Raw genomic sequence first — 23,839 nt, 5'->3', positions numbered from 1 at the left:
TGTTTTGGTACCAGTACCATGCTGTTTTGATTACTGTAGCCTTGTAGTATAGTTTGAAGTCCGGTAGTGTGATGCCTCCCGCTTTGTTGTTTTTGCTTAGAATTGACTTGGCTATGCAGGCTCTCTTTTGGTTCCATATGAAGTTTAAGGTGATTTTTTCCAGTTCTGTGAAGAAGGTCATTGGTAGCTTGATGGGGATAGCATTGAATCTGTAAATTACCATCTTTAAGGATTTAGGTGGATAAATCCTTAAAGATGGGAAGAAACCAGCACAAAAAGGATGAAAACACCCGAAACCAGAACACCTCTCCTCCTACAAGGGATCACAACTCCTCACCAGCAAGGGAATAAGGTTGGGGGGAGAACGAGTGTGATGAAATGACAGAATCAGACTTCAAAAGGTGGGTAGTAAGAAACTTCTGTGAACTTAAAGAACATGTTCTAACCAAATGCAAAGAAACTAAGAACCTTGAAAAAAGATTTGACGAAATGCTAATGAGAATGGACAAAATAGAAAGGAATATAAGTGAATTGATGGAGCTGAAAAACGCAACACGAGAACTCAGAAGTTTCTTAATGCCCCTTCCTGCACAGTACAACCACTGATTTGTTCTGGAACTTCATGTCTATATAGGATTATACAGTATGTATTTTTTTGTGTGTCCAGCTTTTTCTTCTCCTTAGAATGTTTTGGAAATTCATCAGTGTTGCATGTTTCTTTCTTTTTAATCATTAAGTAGTATTATATTAAACAAATATACTAAACTGTGTGTATGTGTTGCTGCTTGAACCCTGGGTTATTTTCAGTTTTTTCTTTGTAAATGAATTTGCTATGAACATATTTGTATAAGTCTTTTGTAGGCATACATCTTAATTTCCCTTGGAAAAGTAACTAGTAATAGAAATGTGTGGTTGTAGAATAGATGCATGATTAATTTGATAAGAAATTGCAAAATAAATTTCAAATTTCATTATACCATTTTACCCTTTCATCATCAATATAAGAGGTCATTCCACAATCTTACTAACATTTGTTGTTGTTAGTGTTTATTTCTATTCTTGAGTGCAAGTATTTCATGTGTTTGTGGTCCTAATTTGCATTTCTCTGATGGCTCATGATACTCAACATCTTTTAATTTGATTATTGGCCATTCATACATCTTTATTTGTGAATTGTTTGTAGAAGTATTTTTACTTACTATACATGGGTTATTTGCTTATTATTGATTTGTGAGTGTTCTTTATGTATTCTGAGCGTAAGTCCTTTCCAGACATATGTATTACATATATTTTCTCCTTGTCCGTGGCTTGAGGTAAAGGTTGACAATCCTGTAGTAATAATAATGATTATAATAATTACTGTAAGATAATTTATCACTTGTTGAAAAAGTACTATGTACTAGGTGTTTTAATAAGTTCATTAGACACACCATGCCATATAATCTTGACAGAAAAACTCTGAGAATTTACTTGAGAATACTGTTTTTCATTATTAGTTCACTTTTATTAAGACTAATAAACATATTAAAGCAATGACTCAACAAATCTAGTTTTATGTTATTCAATTTATCACTTCTATTTTTCCAAAACAACTTTTTAATTAAAATTTTAAAATAAATTAATAAAAATTATTAAGTTATTTCATTTAATTAAATTTTAAAATTTTAATTAAAAAATTTTAAATTTATAATGCTTTTTTGAGAGTATATAATTCCTTTTTAGAATATTTTCTTTTTGAGGAATAGGAAGTACATAGAATTTTTATACTCATAGTTTCTATCTTCTTATCATTCTTGTTTATATTCTGAAATAACTTACCATGTAGAGCTTCACTCCCTTTATAACGTTTTGTTTGCATAATTCCATTGAGTTTTTCTTCTCAGTGATTATGTTTTTAAATGGCTATGATTTTTCTCACTTTTCTCAGTATTTTTCTCTAATTTCTAAATTAATTTGATATAATTTATATGAGTGCAATTACTTTCAAGTCGCATTTTTGAAATGTGAATATTATGAAATATTTTTAACAACTTTGTGTAAGTTTTTTTCAAAGAAAGATATTTGTTAAGATTTCACATATTAGGCTTTCTCTTTAAACCACCAAATCAACCTACTTTCTCTGTTATAAAATGGTCTATAATTGTAAAGAATTTGGAAGTGATGTGGTTTTTGTCAGACAATCTTAATCCTGCACAAGCAACAGAAAATACTGAACTATTTTTCATCTGTTTATGGATTTTATAGTCTGCACTGAGTAAGATGGGGTATACATAGACAGAGAGAATACTTGCAAAATATTTTACCATTCAAGTACTATAGAAAATCAGACTAAATAATGCAAAAATCCATCTCTAATTGTCTTTAAAGGAAGCATCCTTGGTAAGGCTGAAGATTTTCTCACAATGTTGTTCATAGTAAACACAAACTGTAAATACTACATATAGTAGAATTCAGAGTGTATCCAAACCAGTGCTTGGAACAATTGTTATGAATTCAGATGTAACAGATTCAAACAGATATACTTAATATCCAACTTCTCAAGCCCTGCTCTAAAGGACATGAGCTTCTGTCATGATCTTAGAAAATAGCAGAAAAAAAAATTTACCAGTGTCAAGAAAAGATACTCTGGGTGGCATTATGCTGAGATGGAGAGGCCCTGCTTCTAAGGAATTAGTGTACTGGAGTAAAACCTGGATTTCAAAAACCTAAATTTTAGCAGCACAAACCCCCACCTGGCGTTTCTGCCACACACACGGCCTTAGCTTGAGTTGGCATTTTATGTAAGGTACACTGTGAACAATCATTAGGTATGTCCTTGCATTTTACCCTTACTTTCAAAACTCATTTTTAGGCAGGTTTCTTATTCTCCTTGCTGGGTTGTTTCATATTTCACTGTGGTTTCATTTATATCCAGTTTCTTGAAATGTCAATATTTAGAAGATATTCTCTGTCTTCTGCTGAAATAAATAATTTTTCCTATTGAATTTATATGATCATTTACATGGATTTTAAGTACATGAGCTCAATTTTTTATTTTTAACAGAAAATACTTTCATAATATGCATGGGTCTTTTCTAAAATGTTCTTTAGCATTAATTATATTTCAGAAATATATTTTTGATTTAGAAATTTCACTTTGGGTCAACTGCCATATTTTCTACTGAAAGTAATGAGTTTTCACGTTTAGCAACTCCTTGCATAAGGCAGATTGTGCTTGCCCAAGTTTGGCTTATAGTTGAATAGGAGATTTGTGTACCTTGAATACTTTAAATTTATTGGAGAAAAAATGTAAAAGTAATATTTACAGTAATCTTGCTTTATTACTGCTGAGATTCAGGAGCCTGAGAGAAGTAAGAAAGAGGTTGGAATCACAGAAATGTCTTAGTCTCTGTTTTCTTGGTTTGACATGAGTGCTCCCTGCTCAAGATGACCCTCAGTGGAAGACCAACACCTGGGAATCATAAAGCCTTGATGGGTGGTGATCTAAATCTCATCAGTTCCCTGTGACAAGGAAAACCGGGTGTCTCCAAAGATCTCTAAAGCTTAAACTTAACTCGCTGTTTTAGGGAGTATCAGGTAATTGCTATCAGAGTCTCTTTCCTTGGATTTGCAGCTACCCTGCTTTTCCATAGAAGCGTCGTTATACATTGATCTGTTTTTAAATGTAATCTCAGTTGCATCAATATTCACAAAAATTTCTCTGTGGTGCTGATCTGTGGATAGTACTCAGCCACAGCTTCCAGTTCTGGTGCAGAGCTAAAAACATATTTAGTTACATAGGCAATAAAATATAATGGCTATGCAGCACAAAATCTAAAACTTGACTGCCTGGGTTTGAATTTGGGCTCTGCTATGTGAATTTGCACATGTTATACTATGTTAGTCCTCCATTTCTACAATTATGAAATAGAGGTAAGTAACTTCCTAAAAGAGTTATTGTAAGGATTAAAAGAGGCTATATACATATACAGATGTGTATATATATGTACAAATACATGTCAATTTATAAATCAATATCTACGCCTATATTTTTATCTGTATCTCTACCTATCTGCATCTATCAGTGCCTAACACATGGTAGCACATAGTAAATGTTATGGGTTGGCTACTTTTATCACTTTCACTGAAGTTAATTAGAATTAACAGAACATGCAGACTTCGTGTGGTTCACAAGCTCCAACAGAGAATAAATACAAAATACATACACACACAGACACACACACACACACACACACACACACACACACACTCCACCTAGACATGTTATATTCAAGCTGCAGAAATCAAAGAGAAAGAGAAAACTTGAAGGTGGTCAGGGAAGAAGAGAGTATCTTGTCTATAGAGGAACAAATACAATAATTACATCAGACTTCTCTTCAGAAACCATTTTAAAAAAAGATAAATAAATACAGTGAAATATTAAAGTGTTGAAAATAAACAAAATAAAAACAACAAAAATCTCGAATTCTATATCTTGTGAAATTATCCTGCTGAAGTAAAAAAGAAAGACTTTCCTCATACAAACAAAACTTGGGGAATTAGTCACTAGCATATTTGCTCTGCAAGTAATGTTAAAAGAAGTACCTCAGGGAGAAGGAAAATTATACAGATCAGAAATTAGGATCCCTATCAACAAAGGAAGAATTTTAGAGGAGGAAGAATATGAAGGTAAAACATACTCTTTTTACTTTTCTTATTTAAATTTATGTACAATATAACTGCTTAAAGCAATAATAAGAACAGTAGATTGGGTAACTATATCGTATGGATAGATAAATAATGACAATGAAATAATGCGTAGGAAGGAGAAATTGGAGATAAATTGTTATGAGCTACTTGTCCTATATGCGAAGTTATATAACGTATTTGAAGGCAGACGAATTCTTTTAATAGGCATGTTGTACACTCAAGAGAAAACAAAATTAAAAGAACCATAAATGGCAGGCTAAGAGAAGAGATACCAGTAAGTCAGATTAAACTCTTAATTAAAACTAGGTAAGAAAAAGATTGAAAATAGGAATGAGAAATGCAGGAAAGAGAAAACAAATATAACATGGTAGATACTAATCTGACTCTATTAACAAGCACTGTAAATGTGAGTGATCTAAATACAGCAGTTAAAAACAAAAATTTTCAGAGTAGATAAGTGAGTTCTCTACAAAAGAATTAAAGACTCAGGTAGGTTAAAAAGTAAACATAAAGAGTGATAATGATATACCGTCTTAACACTATTCAAAGTAGGAGAAAATGCATCTATTGTTACCTTGTCCAGAAGTCTATATATACCTGTTCTCCCTGTAAAGTGAAGAAAAAGCGACTGATACATCTAGCGTAATCTTTGAAGTTACTTTCTTCTCTTTTCTTTTTTTAAAGTAACACCACTGAGGTTACTCACAGTTGATTGGGCTGCTTCTGAGAAATTGTCATATTATTCTATTTTTTTTCTTAAGCTTAAAATGTCTGCCTTCATAAAGTCTGATTTAACCACTTTTCATATGTAAACTAGCTAGAAGTTATAATAACTGTAATTTCATTGAGAGTCAACACTGTGACATGGCTGTCAAAAGACAGCTAATGCATTATTAGGTTTTATTAATAGAAATGTGGTGTTCAGAATTTAAAAAGGAACTAGTTCTACTGTTTTGTGCATTAATCATACATCATCTTGAGTATCGTTTTCAGTTCTTGGCATCACGGTTGAGAAGGACATTGACAAGTGCATAAAAATGTTCCCGGATGAGTGATCAGAATATTGAGGGTCTGGAAGCCATTTCAAATGAGAATATTTTGAAGACATTAAACACTAAAATATTTTAGGAAAGGGGCATTAAATATCTAAATAAAATTTGATAGACTGTGATTCTGGAAAAGCAATTATACTCAGATTTATAAAAGAAGGGAGGAGGTTTTCTCAGAATAAGGAGAAACTTCTTCAAAATTATAAATGCTCATCATAAGTATGGACTATGTTCTGAGATAATCATGAGCAGTCTGTTACTGGAAGCATTCAAATGGAGAATATGCATGAGATATTGCTATCCTGGTCTCTGTAGCATTGCTGAAGGTGAACTTCATGACCTTCCAAGGTCTCTGGTAGCTCAAATGTTCGGTGGTTCAATTTTAGAACCCTTTAAAACTCTACTATTTATCAAACAATGAAATGAGTTCTTATTAGCCTTGATTTTCTTTTTTTCTTTTTCTTTAGAGCTCTAAGGATATAGAATTGAGCAATTTTAAAAAATTTCCTCTACTAACTCACAATTAAGCCAAAACATTTAAAACCCCAAAATGACAACTCAAGTTTAGTACATGTCAGAGAGAGATAAAGAAAGAGAAAGAGAAAGAGAGAGAGAGTGTGCATTTGATATCTTGAAGACACTCTATGGAAGTAAAAACATTATTTTTGTAATTATAAAAGCATATATATTTTAAAAGGTAATTTTATTCATCAAATACAGAAGCATATATAAATTTAAAAAATAATCTGTGATTCTACACCTCAGTGATAAATGTGCATAATTTTAATTTTGTTGGGGGTATTTAGGGGGAAAATCAACATAGTAGAGATTATTCATAAATATAATTTATTTTATATCATTCCATTTAATAAGAAAAATGAAAGTATAAAAGCAATGAGGCTAATCATGCCTTTGGAGACCATCTGGCCTAGCTCCAAGAGCTGTCTATCTACCAGTTTAAAGAACTTGGTCGAGTTATCTAATATATCTTTCCTTGAGTACTCAAATAGGAAAAATAAATCTTAAATAGTAATATTGTTATAAAGAATAAATGTAATACATGTAGAACTACTATCTTGTTACTAAGTGTATGATAACTTCAGACTAAATAATACTTAATTTAACATAAGCCCCTCTTTGCCTTATTGTTTGAAATGTTTAATTTCTGCATGTGATTTCATTATATGAATTAATCATTATTTATTTAGATTTATTTCCATCTTTTTCAAACTTTTTTTACTGGCGAATTCCAGTAAGTAGGGGAGAATAAAACAATGTTTCTTGGAGTAAAAGAACAAAAAAAGAATCTATTTAATATGAGAAACTTTCATGTTTTCTGATATTTATCAACTTCGGCTATCAGAGTTTGTTTCTTTGCAAAGTTAAATGGGGAGTTCCCACAGCATATATTTCTGCATATGTTTCTATTACCTAAGTATACAAAAATATTCACTTCTGAAACTTTATAGATTCCATGTTCACTGGAAAATAATTTTCAAATAAACCTTTTTCCATATTTTCATGATATTGATATTTAATGATGCTTTACTTATTTTTTGGAAAAATTTGGTTGTACATACTTACTTTACTAATCAATTTCAATGAAATATTTATTACTACAGTCTTCCATAATATTCTCTGAAATTCTATATTTCTATATTTAGCTATTTTATTGATTTAGGTATGTAATCATAACTAATAATTTTAATAAACCTATATTTAATAGTCAGTTCTATTGTATTTATTTTCTTTTTCATGATTACAGGAATTTTTATTAAAATGAGTCATTTGTTTCTATTACAGTCGTCCCTAAGTGTCTATGAGGGATTATTTTTAGGACCTCCCATGGATACCAAAATCCACGCATACTTTAGTTCCTCAATTGGCCCTTCAAATCTACTTTGGTCCTCCATCCTGCCAATATTGTATTTTTGATCCATATTTGGTTGAGGATGTAGGAGGGCCTAAGTATCTATTTAAATAAATTCATGTATTGTGCAGTTAAAACCCATGCTGTTCAAGAGTCAACTGTACTTCTAAAACTGTTTTTTGCCTTTTTTTAAGTTAAAAGGCAAGTTTATTCTAACGGTCTAATATTTGAAGTACTAAATTTCTATAGGTATATTTAATCAAACAAGAAAAAAAGGAATTTGTTTACTGGTATCCAAGTAGCTGTATTTCTAGGGGAGTAATTTTTATCAAGTTTTAAAAATCTGTTTGCAAACCGTATTGAAGTCTCATGTGTGATTTTATTTTTTGTATCTCTCTTTGTACCTGCTGCTTTTTCATTGTCTTTATTTCAGGCATACTCCCTTGTTTATAATTTGAGTATGTTATGAGTTATGAAAAAAAATTACTAAACAAAAAATAGTATTTTTGCTTGTGATACTAGTTTAAGTGAGCTCAAAGACTTGACTTGCTTTGGTGGTTATGTTTCAGATGCTTGAACCCTAAAAAATAATGAAACTATAAATATAATTTGTAAAAGACTTTATTTTTATAAAATACTTAAATAAATTAAAAACATAATAAACAAAATTATTTACAAAGATTTGTGGGTTGATACATTCATTTTAAGCATATTCTTCTAGCCTTAAAATACGGAGGTACAATTTCAGTCATATAACTTGGTCTATGCAAAGTCTTCCTAGTAGTAAAATAGAGGGCAGAGTAAGTGCAGGTTCCTAGGAAACCAGGAAAAACAGATAAAATAAGTAAAACTTCACATATCCTAAAAGAAAGAAAGAACTGGCCCATGCCAGTGTCTCTGAAATCATTTAAAATTATATCCAAATTAGACTTAATGGAAAAAGCAGGGCTGGCTGCTGTCTCTTGCCTGTAATCCCAGCACTTTAGGAGGCTGAGGCAGGTGGATCACCTGAGGTCAGGAGCTTGAGACCAGTCTGGCCAACATGGTAAAAACCCGATCTCTACTAAAAATACAAATAAAATAAAATAAAAATTAGCTGAATGTGGTGACGCGTGCCTGTAATCCCAGCTACTTGGGAGGCTGAGGTAGGACAATTGCTTGAACCTGGGAGGCAGAGGTTGCTGTGAGCTGAGGTCGCACCACTGCACTCCAGCCTGGGCAACAGAGCCAGACTCTGTCTTAATAAAACAAAACAAAACAAAACAAACAAAAACACTGGGCTTTATCACAATTATCATCTAATTGATAACTCAGCACAGTGCCCAAAATTTGGTTAATAAAGTTAATAGATTTTATAACAACTCTTAATATGGAGAGGTAAGAGCTAAATGGTCAGAAATGAAATAAATAAGCAATACCTCACTTGTTTTCTTTTTACTCCTAGTGTTATATAGGGCATAATGAGCTAAATGATGGACTGATTGGTCAGACGATTAAGTTATCGAGTTCTAAGTGCACACATCAATGAATAATCATAAACTGAACATACATGGTAACCATAATCACATAACCACCATTACATCAATAAACAACATTTCCAGCACCACTGAAGACTCCCCATTGCTTCAAGAAGACTCCAGTTTCTACACTTGCCTTTCTGAAAGGAGTCATCATTGTAATGTCTAACCACAGATTTTTTTAGCTCTACAAAAATTAAATTTTGCTCAATATATTTTTCATGTGTTTTTCAGTTAAAATTACATTTGTGTTAAGAATGTATGTGATATTTATACATGTCTACAGCATTATTTTATTTACATTACTGTATGTTGTTTTATTGAATATAACAATTTATCCATTCTACATTCAATGGAAATTTGGAGGTTCTCTAAATTTTGGCTATTATAATATTGTGATGAACATTTCAGAACATTACAGTTGGTATACATATATATGTATTTCTGTTATGTTCACAGGAGTATATATATGCTGGGCTACATATATTCATATTTTTTAGGTAATGCCAAAGGTTTTTCCAAGTATTTGTACTGATTTATTTTTATTTTTTCACCAGCAGCACTTGAGAAGTAAGTGACTCCACACCCTTGCATTGTCCTAAAAATAAAACAAAAACCTCAGCCATTTTGGTGAAGAATATCTCATTGTAGCAATAGTTTTGCATTTAAAATTAACCACATCTTTACAGGGTAAATACTCGTATATTGTTCCTCTTTTGAAAAGTGCCCATCCAAGTTTTTTGGTCCATTTTTGTTTTAGGTTGTCCCTCATTTTCTTAAGATGTAGAAGTTATTAATGTTTTCCAGATATCACTCCCTTCTTTAATATATGTGCTGCAAATATCCTCTTTATAGAGGTTAAAAAACTATGTTAACAAAACTCTGTTGTAGTCTTTCAATGTAAGCTAATTATTCTGTTTTCATTAATGGAAATTAATCCAGAATCACTTATTAAAAATATTGTCTCATTCCCCACTTATTAAAAATATAATCTCATTCTGGATTAATTCCATTCCCCAATACTCCAAAATGCCACCTTTGTCTTAAATACATGTCCATATATGTATAAATTGCCTCTAAAAACTCTGCTTTGGCCTATTGTGTATCCATGTGGGAAAACAACACTCCCTTAATCATTGTAACTTTACAACAATTTTGATAAATGGTAGAATATATTGTCCATTATGTTCTTTTTTGACAAGACTGTTTTGCTTATGTCTTTTAGATTTCCATTTACTTTCTAAATATTATTCCATATTCCTGATAAGATTTTAAATGAAATTGCAATGGATTTTTAGATGAATTTAAGAGCATCCTTATTTATTTATTTATTTATTTGTTTGTTTGTTTATTTATTATACTTTAAGTTCTAGGGTACATGTGCAGATCATGCAGGTTTGTTGCATAGCTATACATGTGCCATGGTGGTGGTTTGCTGCATCCATTGCCTCATCATCTACATTAGATGTTTCTACTAATGCTATCCCTCCCCTATATCTCCACCCCCTGCTATTCGTTCCCTAGCCCCCACCCCTCAGGCCTTGTTGTGTGATGTTCCCCTCCCTGTGTCCATGTGTTCTCATTGTTCAACACCCACCTATGAGTGAGAACATGTGGCGTTTGGTTTTCTGTTCTTGTGTCATTTTGCTGAGAATGAAGGTTTCCAGTTTAATCCATGTCCCTACAAAGGACATGAACTCATCCTTTTTCATGGCTGCATAGTATTCCATGGCGTACATGTGCCACATTTTCTTTATCCAGTCTATCATTGATGGGCATTTGGGTTGGTTTCAACTCTTTGCTATTGTGAACAGTGCTGCAATAAACATATGTGTGCATGTGTCTTTATAACAGAACAACTTATAATCCTTTGGGTATATACCCAGTAATGGGATTGCTGGGTCAAATAGTATTTCAATTTCTAGATCCTTGAGGAATTGCTACAGTTTCTTTAACAGTGGCTGAATTAATTTACACTCCAATCAACAGTGTAAAAGCATTCCTATTTCTCAACATCCTCTCCAGCATCTGTTGTCTCCTGATTTTTTAATGATCACCATTCTAACTGGTGTGAGGTGGTATCTCAATGTGATTTTGATTTGCATGTCTCTAATGATCAGTGATGATGAGATTTTTTTCATTTTTGTTGGCTGCATAAATATCTTCTTTTGAAAAGTGTTTGGTTCATAGCCTTTGACCACTTGTTTTAATGGGGTTGTTTTTTCCTTGTAAATTTGTTTAAGTTCTCCATAGATTCTGGATAGTAGCCCTTTGTCAGATGGGTAGATTGCAAAAATGTTTTCCCATTCTGTTGGTTGCCGGTTCACTCTATTGATAGCTTCTTTTGCTGTGCAGAAGCTCTTAAGTTTAATTAGATCCCATTTGTCTTTTTTGGCTTTTTTGCCATTGCTTTTGGTGTTTTAGTCATGTTACAAGGCTACTGTAATCAAAACAGCATGGTACTGGTACTAAAACAGAGATATAAATCAATGGAACAGAACAAAGGCCTCAGAAAGAACAACACCACACAACTACAACCATTTGATCTTTGCAAACCTGACAAAAGCAAGCAATGGGGAAAAGATTTCTTATTAAATAAATGGTATTGGGGAAATTGGCTAGCTATATGTAGAAAGCTGAAACTGGATCCCTTCCTTACACTTTATACAAAAATTAATTCTAGATGAATTAAAGATTTAAACATGAGTCCTAACACTGTAAAAACTCTAGAAGAAAACTTAGGCAATATTATTCAGAGCATTCATATTTTTATGTTATTCTTTTAATTTAGGAACACAATACATTTCTTCAACTAATATTTTAATTATTTTACAGTGTATATAATGTTTCATACTTATTCCTATATATTTATTTATTTTGAAGCTATTTTAGCATTTTCAAACTGTATTTTTTATATTTTTGACTGGAATATATTAATATTATTGATTTTTCATATGAAACTTGAGTTCAGTAATTCTTGTTGAATTCTTTGTAGATTCATTTACATTTTCTACAATATGAATTGTTAGTTTACAAATACTGGCAGGCTTATTGTTTATTTTAAAACTTTATGCCTTTAAGATTTATTTTTCCTTCTTGTACTGAATGTGATCTCAAAGGCAATGCTGAACAGATGTGATCTCTTGCATTCTTGTCTAATTCTCGAACTTGGAGGTAATATTTCAATGTTTTGTCATTGTATATAATTTATGATATTTTTCTAGCTATATCAGATTAATTTTCTTTTAACAATTTTTTTCCTTTAGATGATCATATATCTCCTTTTCTCTGAATTGTTTTAAGAATGTTTTCTTGTATTTTGTTTTCCTTAGGTTAACTATGATGTTCCTACATGTGATTTTTAAAATGTCTTTCTGTATGGCAGTTCATGATACATCTTTAATCAGCAGCTAGTTTTTTCCTTCAATTTTGGGAAAAATAAGTCATTGTCTATCTTCAAATATTATCTGTTTACTATTTCTTCTGTCTCTACCTTCTGCCATCCTTTTTTATAGATCCTGTGCTCTGCCAAAATTTACAATCTTGCCTTTTAAGTCTTCAAGTATGTTAAACACAGTTATTTTCAAGCCAATTTCTAATACATCAAAGATATCTAGAATGTCCAATGCAATATTCATGAAATATTTAGAATATCCAATGCAATCTCTAGAATATCCAATGCAATCTCTTATAAATAGATAGATAGATAGATAGATAGATAGATAGATTTCTAATATATATACAATTTCTAAATACTCAATTTGTAATAAAGTCAGCTTCTAATATAGCTAGAATTTTTATGAATATGTTTCTAATTTTTGTTAGTTCTCTTTGTTTTTAGTTTGTCATGCATTCTTTCTTCCTTGTCTGCCAAAAGTTACTAAATTTTTGGTTCAACGACTGACATTGCAAACAAAAATGGTAAAGACATTAAAACATCTTGATTATGTTACTTTCTTCCATAATCTTTTAATTTCTGTATTGCATTATCTTGGGAAACTAGTATTACAGATGACTTAATTTAATCAGAGACTGACTTGAATCAAAGTAAGACTTCTTCCCCGCCCCCCCCCCCCCCCCCCCCCCAGTGAAGGCTTTTCTGTTTCTTGTCTAACTCTTCTTCTGATAGCTTTTCTAGGATCGCAAACCAATAAACAAACTAACAACATTAAAAATCACAAAAAAAAATACAGGGAAGAGAAATGTCACCCAGAAAATTTGGCACTGAGTGAATATCTAAGATAGACACAGAGGACCACAGTACTCTGTGGGAACAATATCGAGGTATCAGTGACTAAAATACTAAGCTTCTGTATGCTGCTGTGTTTGTGTGAATTAATGTGCATTTTCATGTGCTTTTGTACACACATGTATCCTAGACTGTATCAAACTATTGTCAGTTAAAGATACACAGAGACTGCCTTTTTGACTTTATCAGTATTGTCCCTCACCCTTCCCCCCCTAGAATATTCTCCATAATATGTATTTTAAGTAGAAAATGCAAATGGAATAATTTCTTTGGTAAAATATGATCTCTGTAAAATCTGGGTTTTGAGTGATGTAAATTCTAAATTTCTAAAAGGAATATAGAAAAGTGATAAAAAAAGGCAGGTCACAGAACTAGACGAATAGGTTCTGAATTTTTTTCATGGACTTAGGTAAGTTATTTATCCTCTCTTTGCTTCAGTTTTATCTTCTATAAAAAGAGATCATACTAGCACATACCTTTAAGGGTTAGTGAGTTAAATCTTTTCTTTTAACTTCAATTAGTATAGTACTTAAACCATAATAATAAATGGTAGCTAATATTATTCTAACTTTTCTGATTCATACAGCAACAGTAAGATTCAAAAAGCATTGAAAAGCCTAATACAGTTAACTGGATTTCTATATTCTCATAGTCCTGCTAATAATATATGTTAACAAAGAAGTATGGAGACATAAATATTGCAAAAGAAACACAGAAAGAATAGATAGCTATATGTGTAATACCCAAAGTTATACAGCTATATAGTTTCCAGAGGAAATGAAAATAATGCATTAGGAGGTTTTTAAGATTTTATAAGATTTTAATACACAAATCTTCAAATTTCCTCTAGCTTCTCTTGAAATTTCTGCAAAAATTTCTGCAAATTTTTATATTTACTTAATGTACAGCATTTGACTGAAATGATATATGCATTTTATACTTTCATAATTCTCTTTCTTCCTCCTTGAAGAGTTATTTCCTGATCAATACAAACTGTATGATAACTAATTTTCTGTTTTTAGGAAACAAAGTCCAACTCTTAAACAATAAGGTATACTTATTATGTTTAAAGTAAAGCTGGAGCTGAAATGTCTGCTTAGCTTTTCAGTCTTTCATATTTTCAGTGGCTTTTCACTGTGCTTCTTGAGAGGCCCTATTCTTATTTCAAGAATCAGTCTTCAAATTGAGGGGAGTTTATATGCCAGGTTTTGTCCTCTGTTCCCTGAACTATACTCTTTTCATGTCATTTCCCCCTTCTGGCAGTTCCAAATTCTTTGATGCCTCAAGTCAGAAACACTGGAGTTTTCCTTTTGAGTTTAACTTCCCACTCCATGTAGACTGAGGAACACTCTTTGAACAATATAAATATAGTGCTAACTGAGGATTACTTCCTCCTCGCAAAGGTCAAATCAGCTCCACTTTCTGGCAGTGTTTAGTCCCTTTTCAGTGACTTCAAATCATTATGTTTTAAAATATTTTGTCCACAGTTTACAATTGTTATCAAAGAGAGGTATAGTCTGATAGGATCTCTTCTTCTATTACCAGAATTTGAAATGATGGTTAACTTCGAAAATGTTACAAAATTGGCTTCTGAATTCTACCTTTGTTCATGAGCAATGCACTTCAGTCTAATTATCATTTTTATAGGTAAGTTCTGATTGCTTTTTAATTGCACTCATTTTCATTGACTTCCTTCAATTTCCCTATAATATGTCTAGTTGTGAGATGTGTGTATGTGCGAACATGTTTGTATATAGCGAGATATTCTTGACTTAGTATACTGCCTCAGTCTCAGGACTCATGTCTTTCTTAATTCTGCCGTGTTTGTAGTTACTCCTTTGAACACAATTACTTCCAGGTTTTTTTTCTGTTACTTACTTTGGGAATTGAAATACTGCACTAGCCTAATAACAGATCTCAAGCGTGCACTTTTCCTCACCCCAACAGGCCATTCCCAGCACATTAGCTAGAATGATCCTGTAACATAAATCATATCCGAGCTCTTCTTACTTTGCTAAGACTCACACATGCTTCCATAAATTATTGAATATATTTGTTATTCTTATAATTTCTTAAATATTATGATATCTAACACATCTGCTACCTCTATTTCTTACATTTTTCTAATCATACCTGTTTTCTACTTGTTGGACAAACATGCTGTTCGTGGGGCCCGCGTATGTTCCCAACATAGGACATTTGCTCTATTTCTTCCTTCTGCTCAGAGTACAAGTCTAATAACTATCCATTTGACCAAATTTCTTAGTCTGTCCAATTTTCAAATGTCCTCTTCTCAGTGAGACCTTTCCAGAGCACTTTATGTTATACTGTGACCTGATCCCACTCTCACGCCTGACTAGGATGTAAACTTCTTAAAGATGAGACTTTTTTTTCCCACAGATTTATTTCAAATGCTTTGAAAAGTGGATGGCATGCAGTAGATTATAATTTTTGAGTGAATGACCTCAAAAATCTATCCACCATGTCTCTGCTATACTTTTATAGTTTTCATATCTATCTGTGTTGCGTTCTGAGTGATTCCCAAAACTGTATACAGATAGGCTAATTCTCTCTTCCCCTGGATCTGATATGCTACTTAGATCAGCAGTCCCCCACCTTGGCACCAGAGACCAGTTTCATGGAAGACAATTTTTCCATGGACTGGAGTTTGGGGATGATTCAAGCACATTACATTTGTTGTGCACTTCATATGTATTATTATTACATTATAATACATAGTGAAATAATTGTATAACTCACCATACTGTAGTGATGGTTCCATCTGGGGGTGATGGGAAACAGTGACAGTCCATCAGGCATTCGATTCTCATAAGGAGCAGGCAACCTAGATCCCCTGCGTGCGCAGTTCATAATAGGGTTCCTGCTTCAGTGAGAATCTAATGCCATTACTGATCTGACAGGATTCAGAGTTCAGGCAGTAATGTGATGGGGAGCAACTGTAAATACAAATGAAGTTTTGCCTGCTCACCTTCTGCTCACCTCCTGCTATGTGGCACGGTTCCTAACAGGCCTCAAACTGAACCAGTACCCAGGGTTGGGGACCTCTGGCTTAGTTAAGATTTTTAAAGTATTAGTGACTTTTATTTGCAATATTTACTTTCTGTTTCTTCATAGTTTGTTTTTTGATTTTGACTTTCGGTTTCTATTTCTTTTTTTTCATGTAAAAATGTACTTACTTTAATTCATCTTTCAAGCTGTTTATCATATTAGTTCTTGATGTGAGAACTATTCTCTTTCTTCTAAAGTGTTCCTTATCTGTGCTATGCTTTGTTATGTGGTTTGGAATTTTTGGCTGTGAGCTCATCTTCAGAGGGGTTGTTTTCTGTAGAAGAACAATGGTTTCTGTATTCTAGAGGCATTTTTATCACTCCTATATGATTATGTTTATGTCCTACTGCCAGGATTCTGTGTTTCTCCAATTTCTCAACTTATTTTAAGTTAATTTATCTGCTTGTAATAACTGCAACTGCAACACACATCCAAGCTTTAAGCAAGCATGAGTGTTTCAATTGTGCCATGCATGATGTTAGATCCCTTTTTGACTTTAAAACACTAGCTCTTTGCACCTGAGGCTTTGCCAAGTTTCACTGGCACTGTAACCTTATAGGTTCAGCCTCTGCTAATTCTCTTACTTTCTGTATTATATCATGTTCATGCTGCTGATAAAGACATACCTGAGACTGGGAAGAAAAATAGGTTTATGAACTAACAGTTCCATGTGGGTGGGGAATCCTCACATTCATGCAGAAGGTGAAAGGCATCTGTCACATGGAGGCAGACAAGAGAAGAGAGGGAGCCAAGTGAAATGGGTTTCCCCTTGTAAAACCATCAGATCTTGTGAGACTTATTCACTACCATGCAAACAGTATGTGGGAAACTGCCCCCATAATTCAATTATCTCCCAGTGTGTCCCTCCCAAAACACAAGGGAATTGTGGGAACTGTAATTCAAGATGAGATTTGGGTGGGGACACAGCCAAGCCATATCACTTTCCATTTTCCCAGCTCTTTCTCTCCTGGTACCTGATCATTTTTTCTTGGTTTCACAATTGGCTGTGTATGTTTCAAGTACATTTTATTTTATTAAATACATATGTGTGTTTGAAGCTTGAGGAGAAATTTTCTTCATTAAAAGTATGCAAAAATTATCTTATGGTGAGTCACGCCTTTCTGCTCAGCTACACGTTTTAGCCCACACTATGTACTCTTGGCATGATATACTGCAATTACACAAACCTCTTCTCATTTTCCAAAACACCATGAATATTCTTGCCCTTCTAACTTTGCCTAAGCACTTTACTCTGCCTATAGTTGATTCCTTTAATTACCTATTCAAAATTCTTCTGGAAAAACTTATAAGTGTCATTTAATACCCAAACAGAGTCCTTTCTGTACAGCAATCACAGAATATTCTATGTAGAATTGCCCTGTAGGTGGCATTTATGAGTCTACCTTCTGAAGCAGACTGGCCACCTCTTATAAACAGAAGAAATATATTTTACTTTGCTGCCTAACTGCCTATTGTGGCTAATAAATAATAAAAGTATAAACATGTAATTTAAAATGTAAATCAATATTTGGAAGCAATATTAGAAAAGCTTCTCTTCCTTCTGATTTTAACTACTGTGAGATATAATGTGCTTTCATGAAAAACATGTTCTTCGGTGTGCTCTAGATGTTGCTATGTTTACCTTTCTCTTCCGTATAAATTATAAGCATTAATTAACTCTCAAACATGAACTAACTCAACAATAAAACAAAAGGTAACATTTCTATCTCTCTTCATAACTAAAAAAAGACATACTTAGTGGATATTCTACCTCTATACTTTTCATTTATTATTAAAATACATGTAAATATAATCATAATTCATAATTCTAACTTTATCATCTGCTTCTTATATTCCTATATTAGCAAAATAAAATTAAATAGATGCTTTTAAATATTATAAAAGGTTTAAATTTGTTTAAAATTGGTAATCTATATGCGATGTCTCTATATTGAGTGAAAATTTGTTCTAAATCTGTAAATTTAAATAACTGCTTACTACATAACTAATTCTATAAATTCAAATTTATAGTTTTAGAACAAATTTTCTCTCAATATAGAGACATGGCATAAGGGTTACCATTTTCAACTCAATATAACAGGAAAAATCAAACTCTATTTTAAATATAAAGATGTTAGCAACTCTTTCCAATGATGAATTTGTTTCATGGGAAATTTTAACAACAATATAAACTAATTTTTTATTCCCGATGAATAATAAAATATTACACCTTGGTGCATTATGCTTTGAGAATTATTCTTAGGCTATCCATGTAAATAATGGACATTTAATTTCACATAGTAAACCCAGAGTGCATTTAAAGATAAGACTTCTGATTGGTTTAGACATATATCAATGCATAATGTCATACATATAACAAAGATTGACATAAAAGCTAATGATGATGAAATAGGGTTATATCTACTGTGCAACCAGGCATTTATGTAGAGTAACATCAACTTAAATATTGATACATGGACAATTTAGCTTTTCAGTTTATGCGAAATGGCTAATCTTCATTTTCTTGCCAATTAAAAATCATCTTAGTCAAATCACTATACACATATTTATATGTGTTTATCATATATAGTCAAATTACTATATTTATGTGTGCATACATATACATATACAGTTAGATTACTTAATCAAATGCATATAAAATCAAATATATAATTGGGATACATAATTTTGGAAAGGCAGAGAAACAAATGTGTCCTCCTTCCAAAGAGGTTCTCAGGCTTATCCCTACTGTGTAAGAGATGAGTTGTTAGATTAAGCCCATCTCTTAGCACTAGTGCAAGACTTTCTCTGGAAAGCACAAGGTCACAAACTACAGGTAAGTGTCTTAGAGAATGGTGAAAGACCAGGAAGCTGTAAATGTTGGGAAGATTCTGGACTGCAGAGATGTTTGGAGATGTGAGCAAAAGTTGACATAAGCCAGGTTGAAGACCACTGTTTTTTCTACCCTACACGAGGCCAAGAATATAATTGAATTGATGTGCAGTGAGTAATCCATAGGTCCCTGGAAACTATTTTAAGCAAAATTACATATATTAAAACCACTTTACCATAGGTGAATGGTGTAAACAAGAGTTCAGTTCCTACAGCATATTTCTGGTCACAGGAACATCAATAAACTTTTAACTAAAAATGCAAAACCCTTCTAATGTGAATCACTGAAATAATTGTGATCTATACATACATTTAAAAAAGATGAGTAACAACAATAGAAAATTATTTACCCAATATTTGGTGACTCAGTGAGTGATAGCAGCCATAGTGGTGGTGAATTAAGTCAAAGAATAAATATTTACAAAATGAAAATTGTAAGGAACCCCTCCTCCTATCAGGAAGTCCAAAAAGGATAACAAATATGGTCAGTTCACTGAGTGCTCTCCTACGGCATTGTTGATTATTATGCATTTATATTATTATTGTATATTTCATGGATTTTTAATTTTACAATTATTTGTATCCATTCATTTATTGATTTTCTACTCCCTTATTCCAGTCCAGGGTTGCAGGTGGCTGAAGACCATCTCAGCAGCTCAGGGTGCAAAATAGAAACCAAACGTAGACAGGATGCCGTTCCACTGTGGGGTACACTCACTTCCATATCCATATTCATTCAGACTGGGACAATTTAGACATGCTAATTATCTTAACGTGTATGTCTTTGGAATGTGAGATAAAACTGGGAGAAAACTCACACAGACATGGGGAGAATGTGTAAACTCTACACAGGTAGTGCCCTGGGTGGAAATCCTTTTTGTATTTCTCATTAATGTTATAACACAATGTCATTGAATGAAACAATGATATTTGAAGACCTGCTGTGAATCAGAGTTAACAGAAGTGAAAGCACTATGAAAGAAATGATATTTGGTATGTATGTAGTAATAAAGAGATTTGTTCTTTATTTATGAGAGCAATAAAAGTGAAAGCAAATAGCATTACAGTAGAGCAAGGGATTTCAAACAATGAGGGGGTGAATATAACAATTATAATTCTACCAAACCATTATTTTACTAAAGTTAAACCAATGCACATAAAAACTTGTAAATATATAATAAGATGGTAGAAATAAAAATGATGGTGTTACCACACCATATATGAAAGATTTGGATTTTCTTATTAGAAGACAGAAATATCACACTAAACGAAAAAACAAAATGCTTTTCTGCACTGTTACAAATAAAACACTCAAAATGAAGTAGTAAAAAATGTTAAAAATGAGATGATACTTAAAAGTTCTTAGCTCCCATAATATTTTGTAACATATTTGATAAATAATACTAGTAGAAAAAATTGTTGAGTAAGTCTTAATATGTAATTGACACCATGAAATATTGCCTCCATACAAAAGAATGATAGAAGTGCTATGTCACTGGCTTTATAAATGTTCCCTAAGTAATTTTAGTAAGTAAAACAAAATTTCAAAGTGTTCATATTTGATCTCATTTTATGTGTAAAAATGTTGAAAAAATCTCCTATATATTTACATGTTATTGTGGACAGCATATGAAATACATAACCCAAGATGTCAATGAAGATTATGTAGAGAAGATATTAGTGAACTATTGAAGAAAGATAAAAACACTAGTAATTTAAAAAAACTAAAATTCTGTCTAAAAAGCTTGGTAAATGACTAGCTAAACTACTTGAAGGAAATGTAATCACAGTGAAGAAAAACATAGAAAATTTTAGCAGAGAAAACATATACAACAATAATCAATGGAATTTTAGAATGGAAAAATTAAAGAACAAAATATAAAGTGGATGAACTTAGCAGAATAGAACTAATTGCTATCTTTTAATTGAAGCACTTAATTCACTAATATTTAATGTAATTATTACTATGGATACGCTAAGATTTAATTGTTTGTTTTCTCTTTGGCTTCTTTGTTGTTGTCATCCTTCACAATTTTATTGGCATTTTCCAATAACCAACTTCTGGCTTTTCTAACTTTTTTCTATTACATCCATTTCTGTTCTTATATTAATTATTTTCATCCTTCTACTAACTTTGGGTTTACTTTGGTCTTTTCTGGTCTTCTTAAAGTGGAATTTTAGTTCATTTTAAAGACTTTTAAAAAATATTTCTAACATTGAGAATACTCATAAGAGTTGCTTCAAAGTACATATCTGTGCCAGGCCTGGTAGCTCATACCTATAATCCCAACATTTGGGAGGCCAAGGTGGGAGGATTGCTTGAGCCCAGGAATTCGAGACTAGCCTGGCCAACATAGTGAGATTCCATCTATATCTCACTTAAAAATATAATATTTTAAAAGAGGAAAACATATTTATCTGGGTCATCTCAAGTGTAGCCCTCACAGAGAGTCGGAAAACATATTTCAGGATATCATGCATGAAAATTTTGTGTAGTATTATTTTGTAATATAGTAGCATTTTTTCTAGAGTTTAAAATTGTTACCTTCTGGAGGGTTACTCTGTTAGGAGTTTAATCTACTGAGAAACTGAACTCTGGGAGAAGTTCTTTAGAACTATCTTTTGTAGAGAACATGCCATTTTTCACATGACTTTAATAGGAGATAATTTTTTAAACTTAATGTCATCATTTAATTATGAAATTTATTGACTTTTCGTATCTAGTATAGGATAATCTGTGTATCAAAATTTTTAAAGTGGAAATAAGAAATATTAAAGCTATACAATCTAGAAAGATGATGAGTTTACCAATTTATTCACTATTGAAACACAATATATTTCTCTGCTGTTACCTAACTATAAATTAGATGGAACTGTGTTTTTTTCTGCTTTTTTTTTTCAGTTTGCTGTTTCTGTAGCCATATTGTATTCTGTGTCAAATAAAATCCAGTTGGATTTAAAAAACAAAAAGAAATAAACAAAATATAATTAGGGCTTCTGTAATATAGAAATACCAATATTTCTTTGGAACAATGTTAGAATTCTTACATTTACCAGAGTTTAATAGTAAGCTTTAATACTGTGCATTATAGGCCGGGTGTGGTGGCTCACGCCTGTAATACCAGCACTTTGGGAGGCCGAGGATGGCAGATCACTTGAGGACAGGATTTCGAGACCAGCCTGGTCAACATGGCAAACTCCCCTCCATCTCTACTAAAAATACAAAAACTAGCAAGGTGTGGTAGCAGGCGCATGTGATCCCAGCTACTCGGGAGGGTGAAGCAGGAGAATCACTTGCACCCGGGACGCGGAGATTGAAGTGAGCTGAGATTGTGCCACTGCACCCTAGCCCGGGTGACAGAGATTCTGTCTCAAAAAAATAAAGAAATAAAGAAAAAGGAAAAAAAAGACTAAGCATTATAAATATATTGCAAGTTAGTTATTTCATTTAGTTGCCTTAATGCAAACTATGAAGCTGATTTAAATACATATAATAAAATATCTAGCAAGGTAATATTTAAAGAGATATAAGAAGGGGAACATTTAGTATTTAGCACATTCTTTTATATTTGGACCCTCATGATACTATTTGATCGTATAGTCAAGGACATCAAGAAGATAGTTTATATAATTCACAGATTTTATGTACAAATTTATGTGTTAATAAAATATTAACTGACAACAGTTTAATTTTGTGAATATTTATTTTTTTAAATATCAAATTTCATAATTATATACCAATAACTGCATTTAAACTTTACCTAGCTGACAATTTGGAGTTATATGGCAAATTATTCCTTATTTTATAGTAATTATTCCTTCATAATTTAAGAAATGAGTCAAGATAGAATTGAAGAAATTATAAGTTGCATTCATACATAAAGGATTAAGTTGTATATGTAAAATCAAGCTGTCTTAGTATCACCATTTTCTAAAACCCTGCATCTATTTTTCAATTTACTTCTGTTCTAATAAAGCAGAAAATGACATCAAGACAGAATCAAATGGTGCAAAACGATTTTAAAGAAATGGTGCATTAATTTTTATTTGAAATTGGAATTTTAAAAAAATTTTTAACATTTATAAATTAAATTAAAGATTATTTACAATCTTGTGAGCATGGTAGTGATTTATCATCCCATTAGATAAGATCACAATAACGATTGTACTATTGGCTTTTCCTTTTAATAAGAGTTATCAAAACGATAGGCTGAGGGCAGATGTGTGGACTAACTGAGTAAGTGCATTATTAGCAGCTCAGACATTGGTTAGATGTCAGCCAAAAGTACTGAAACATGGCCTCGGAGTGCTAAGGACCAGACTCCCTGAGGGCCAAACACTCTGTACATATGTTGTTTCAAGACACAATTTGAATAAATTGTATAATTTATATAATCTTTCTTCAAGTGATGATTTTAGTTAAGTTTCTAATGTGCCTGTTGCATTAAAGCTTTTTTTGTGCCGGGCGTGGTGGCTCACACCTGTAATCCAAGCACTTTGGAGG

At 32.2% G+C, this 23,839-nt stretch overlaps 1 long non-coding RNA gene across 2 annotated transcripts in view; it reads left to right on the top strand.

Annotated features, from left to right (window-relative positions):
• Positions 1-23,839, top strand: part of LOC119472548 — a 53,202-nt gene that overhangs the window by 8,388 nt on the left and 20,975 nt on the right. Inside the window, exon 3 of one of the 2 annotated variants that reach the window (XR_005201695.1) lies at positions 14,920-15,021. This is a non-coding gene — a long non-coding RNA (uncharacterized LOC119472548). Of the gene's footprint in view, positions 1-14,919; positions 22,514-23,839 lie in introns of those variants that run through there. The other variant, XR_005201694.1, reaches the window with a different exon arrangement.

This window comes from Cebus imitator, unplaced genomic scaffold, assembly GCF_001604975.1.
Source record: "Cebus imitator isolate Cc_AM_T3 unplaced genomic scaffold, Cebus_imitator-1.0 Scaffold104, whole genome shotgun sequence".
Classification (NCBI taxonomy): Eukaryota; Metazoa; Chordata; class Mammalia; order Primates; family Cebidae; genus Cebus; species Cebus imitator.
The sequence above is the reverse complement of the archived record's forward strand: the minus strand, read 5'-3'. Positions and strand labels throughout refer to the sequence as shown.